This window comes from Heterodontus francisci, chromosome 22, assembly GCF_036365525.1.
Source record: "Heterodontus francisci isolate sHetFra1 chromosome 22, sHetFra1.hap1, whole genome shotgun sequence".
NCBI lineage: Eukaryota > Metazoa > Chordata > Chondrichthyes > Heterodontiformes > Heterodontidae > Heterodontus > Heterodontus francisci.
In genome coordinates this window covers 76,585,398-76,591,198 of record NC_090392.1, presented here as the reverse complement: position 1 = coordinate 76,591,198, position 5,801 = coordinate 76,585,398, and positions in this window count along the sequence as shown.

Sequence of the window (5,801 nt, the reverse complement as noted above, 5' to 3'; positions counted from 1 at the left end):
GTAGGATCTTTATATTACCTGAACAAGCAGGCAGTGCCTTGGTTTAACATCTTAACTGAAAGACAAATCCTCAGACAATGCAGCAATCCCTCAGTGCTGCACTGAAGTGTCAGCCTAGATCGTTCTTAAATTCTTAGTAGGGCTAGAACCCACAACTTCCTCATTTGAAGGTGAAAGCACTATAAACTCAGTGAGGCTTACACTTCAGAACATAATTTGTTTATATATATGTGTTTTCATTTTTTTAAAGCCTATTTATTTATAGGAGCCTTAAAAGCACATCAACATCAAACAGTGTTTATAATTTTCACAACTTTACACCAAAAGTCCCATCTTTGACCTTTGATGGCTCCAATGTTAGCTCTTGTATCAAACGCTTGAATTCACTATCTCCTCTGATCTGTAGCTGCCTCCATGAGCTTGCTTTCTTCATTGACGCCAAACTATTCTTTCAATAGTGATGAAATCTTTGAATTCCAAGTCTGTCTAAGACAAAGGAAGATGGTTGTGATTGTTGGAGGTCAATCATCTCAGTCCCAGGACATTACTGCAGGAGTTCCTCAGGGGTAGTGTCCTAGACCAAGCCATCTTCAGCTGCTTCATCAATTACCTTCCCTCCATCATAAGGTCAGAAGTGGGGATGTTCGCTGATGATTGCACAATGTTCAGCATCATTCGTGACTTCTCAGATACTGAAGCAGCCCATATGCAGATGCAGCAAGACCTGGACAGCATCCAGGCTTGGGCTGATAAGTGGCAAGTAACATTCGTGCCACACAAGTGCCAGGCAATGACCATCTCAAACAAGAGAGAATCTAACCATCTTCCCTTGACATTCAATGGTATTACCATCACTGAATCCCCTATTATCAACATCCTGGGGGGTCACCATTGACCAGAAACTGAACTGGAGTAGTCATATAAATGCCGCGGCTACAAGAACAAGTCAGAGGCTGTGAATTCTGTGGTGACTAATTCATCTCCTGACCTCCCACTGCCTGTCCACCATCTACAAGGCACAAGTCAGGAGTGTGATGGAATACTCTCCACTTGCTTGGATGGGTGCAGCTCCAAAAACACTCAAGAAGCTCGACACTATCCAGGACAAAGCAGCCCGCTTGATTGGCACCCCATCCACCACCTTCAACATTCACTCCCTTCATCACCGATGCACAGTGGTAGCAGTGTGTACCGTATACAAGATGCACTGCAGCAACTCACCAAGGCTCCTTCAATAGCACCTTCCAAACCCATGACCTTTACCACCTCGAAGGACAAGGGCAGCAGATGCACGGGAATACCACCACCTGCAAGTTCCCCTCCAAGCCACACACCATCCTGACTTGGAACTATGTTGCCAGTCCTTCACTGTCACTGGGTCAAAATCCTGGAACTCCCTTCCTAACAGTACTGTGGATGTACCTACACCCCAAAGAGTGCTGCGGTTCAAGAAGGCTGCTCACCACCATCTTCTCAAGGGCAATTAGGGATGGGCAATAAATGCTGGCCTAGCCAGCGATGCCCACATCCCATGAACGAATAAAAAAATGTCAAGCTGCTCCTTTATCTGGGAAGCTTCATCTAGCTTCTCTAGATTGTGAAATGAGAGGTGGTATTTTAAATCTGCTGTCATCACCACACTGAAAAAAAACAACCCTTGATCCCACCGTCCTTGCAAGTACCACCCCATCTCTGACCTCCCTTTCCTCTAGGTAGTTATAGGAATTAGCTTTACTTTATTCTTTAATCTGATACTAACACATTGATTAAAGGAGTCAGTATTATTTTACACTAATCAGTTACAATTAATCCTGAACCTTGATTACGTTATATGAGTTCTATATGTATTAAATTGTGTATGTCTTGATTATGTAGCTTGATAGCTTTAATAATGTAAATGTTCAAAGAATCAGTTTCTGTCACTCACTGTTAAATGAATTTCATACTGCCTGTGTCATCACAAAAGAATTGCAAACTCTGACAATATTCAGCAGCCACGCTAACAAGGAATCAGTTTTTGTACAAATTTCATATTGTCTGTGTCAGCACACAGGGATGATAACTAAAGTGAATAGAGCCTTTCACAGCTGCTGGCAGGTACCCTATTACCTCAAGTCCTAACAAAATAGGCTAGAAACCCTGACATCACAAGGTCTGAGCCAACCATCAGGGCAAACACAAGGTGGCCTGATAATCAGAAAGGGATAAAAGTCAGGGTCCGCAATGTCTCAGCGCACAGAAAACAAGACGATTCCCGGAAGTGAAACCACAGAAGTCAAAGAACTCCAGCACATGGACTGGAGAGTCATTAGACATGAGACTAGATAGACTGAGAGGATTTTTGCATTGCCTGTGACCAAAGCTCGATTGGAAAGCTCAACCGTGACAGCTGTAAAGTCACGACCTGAATTTTGTTAAGTCTAACTCATTATTTCTTAATAAAGTTTTCCTGAATTACTATACCAAGTATTCTGTTGCCGTATTGGTCATTGTCTCATTGAGACAAGAGTTAAGAGTCAGACTCAAAAAAGAAACACACATATCTCCAAAATCCGTGAATGTGTGTTGCCTCCCAAATCTGTGCCCGTCATTCCCAGAATTTCATGTTTGAATCCCTCCACGAAAGCAAAATACTGCGGATGCTGGAAATCTGGATTAATAAAAACAGAAAATGCTGGAAATACTCAGCAGGTCGGGGAGTGTCTGTGGAGAAAGAAACAGAGTTAATGTCTCAAATTAATGTCCCTTCATCAAAGCCTTTGAAAGGTCATTGCCCTGAAACTTTAACTTTGTTTCTCTTTCCACAGATACTGCCAGACCTGCTGAGTATTTCCAGCACTTTCTGTTTTTATTTGAATCTCTGCAATTAGGTTTCTGCCCCTGCCACAATACCAAAGCGGCTGTTATTAAAGTCACAAAGGACATCAATTGTGAATGTGACAAAGGTCCTTCTTGACCTGTCTGCAGCCTTTGACACTGTTGGGCACATTATCCTCCTCCAACACCTCTCCACTGTCGTCCAGCTGTGTGGGCCTGCACTTGCTTGGTTCCATGCTTATCTATCTAATCCTAGCCAGAGAATCACTTACAATGGCTTCTCTTCTCACCCCCATGCCATTACATCTGAAGACCCCCAAGGATCTGTTCTTGGTTCACTTCTATTCATCATCTGCATAAAATTAACAATTGATCTAGCATCAATTGCCATTTGTTAAGAAACTTACAAACTTCTACCACCCTTTCTGTAGAAGTGTTTCCTAATTTCATCCTGAAAGGTCTGGCTCTAACTTTTAGACTCTGTCCCCTGGTCCTAGACTCTCCAATCAATGGAAATAGTTTCTCTCTATCTACCCTATCTGTTCCCCTTAATTTCTTGAAAACTTTGATCAAATCACCCTTAAATTTCTAAATTCCAGGCAATACAATCCTAATTTGCGTAAGCTTGCCTCATAATTTAACCTTTTGGAGTCCAGGTATCTTTCTGGTAAATCTACACTGCACTCCCCCGAGGCCAATATATCCTTCCTAAGGTGTGGTGCCCAGAACTGCTAACAGTAACTCCAGGTGTGGTCTAACCAGGGCTTTGTACAGCTGGAGCACAACTTCTACCGCCTTGTATTCTAGTCCTCTGGATATAAAGACCAGCATTCCATTAACCTTTTTCATTATTTTCTGTACCTGTTCCTGACATTTTAATGTCCTGTGTGTCTGGACCTCCAAGTTTCTTTGGACCTCCATTGTTTCTAGCTTTTCACCATTTAGAAAATATTCTGTTCTCTCCTTTTTAGGTCCAAAGTGGATGACCTCACATTGGCCTACATTGAAATCCCTTTGCGACAGTTTTGCCCATTCAATTAATCTATTAATATCTCTGTGTAGGTTTATGCTCCCATCTACACTGCTTACAATGCTGATTTCAGAAAGAAAGGTTGTACTTGATAAACCTGATAGGGTTCTTTGAGGTGGTGACAGATATGCTGGATGGGGAGAATCCATTGGACTTTCAAAAAAGCCTTTGGCAAGATGTCATATTCAGGAGACTACTGGAGAAGTTTGGATATAAGGCTACAGCAAAATTTCCATAGATAATGCTTAAATATAAAATATAATAATTAATTCTGAGGACCAAAGAAAGCTGCAAGGGATATTGAGTGGCTTCAGAAAGCATCAGAAGCCAGACCAAGGCATTAGAACCAGATGGTTTTTTAAGACAATTGAGCATCTTACATGGTCTTTATTTCCTGATTGAATTCAGTTTCACAAATGGTCACGATGGGTTTAAATTCATAACCTCTAGGTGCTTTTCCAGTGCCAAAACCACTAGGTTTCTGTACCCACAACTTACCCTTCTGTCAATGGCTGGCTGTGTGCTTTATATTTGTGTCTGACACCTCTAATTGTGTGTGCCTCTACATCTGTATACTTGTTTATGTCACCCCATCTGTGCCACTCTCTCTTTCTGTTTGTGTCTCTCTGTCTCTTTCACATAGCCTCTATAACATAGTAAAACATCCCAAGGTATTTCACAGGAGAATTATCAAACAAAAATTGACACCAAGCCACATGAGATATTAGGACAAGCGACCAAAATCTTAGTCAAAGAGGTAGGTCTTAAGGAATGTCTCGAAGGTAGCAAGGAGGAGAGGTTTAGGGAGGGAATTTCAGTGCTTAGAGCCCAGGAAGCTGAGAGATGGCCACCAATGGGGGACTGATGAAAATTGGGGATGGACAAAAGGCCAGAATTGGAGAAGTGCTGAGATCTTGGAGGGTTGTAGGGCTGGATGAGGTTACAGAGATAGGCCAGAGGGATTGGAAGGCAGGAGTGAGAATTTTAAATTGAGGTGTTGCTGGACCGGGAGCCAAAGTAGGACATTGAGCACAGTGGGTGATGGATGAACAGGACTTGATTCGAGTTAGGATATTGTTAGGACCAGGTGCAAAAGGTGTCTAGAGGTCTGTTAATATCTTCACCTGATCTTATTGTAACAGGGTTTAATTTTATTTATTTAGAGATACAGCAGTGAAACAGGCCTTTCGACCCACCAAGTCTGTGCCGACCATCAACCACCCATTTATACTAATCCTACACTAATCCCATATTCCTACCACATCCCCACCTTCCCTCAATTCCCCTACCACCTACCTATACTAGGGGCAATTTATAATGGCCATTTTACCTATCAACCTGCAAGTCTTTGGCTGTGGGAGGAAACCGGAGCACCCAGCGGAAACCCACGCAGTCACAGGGAGAACTTGCAAATTCCACACAGGCAGTACCCAGAATCAAACCAGGATTGCTGGAGCTGTGAGGCTGCAGTGCTAACCACTGCACCACTGTGCCAACCACTGCACCACTGTGCCACACTGTGTTTTGAGCTCCCACAGTTACTGTCCGTGCCTTGGCTGTTCACCAGCAGTAATGGCTGCCTTCACGGTACTGCAGCTGCTGCTGGAGGGGTTCCTATTCGGCACGCTGGGGCTTGCCTGCTTGGCCCTGGCAGAAAAATGAAGTGTCTTCTTCCCCTGCAAGGGCACCTCAAGGTGTAGGCACCCTCTCTTTGTCCTTGCTCCTCAGGAGCGGCCACCTCTTTCAATGGTGCTGCTGAGGCGTCTGAGTTACCAGCCCTCTGATTGGGTCAGCAGCCTGGAGCGCCCATCTGCTGTCCTTAATTGGATGGCGGGTTCGCCGGCAGCCAATTAAGAGGATGCCTCCGGGAAGATTGCTGCTGCGGCCCTGCTGCCTGTCTGTGTGAGTTCGGGATCCGCATACGGCCCAGACGTTGGGACTTACCCACTTCTTA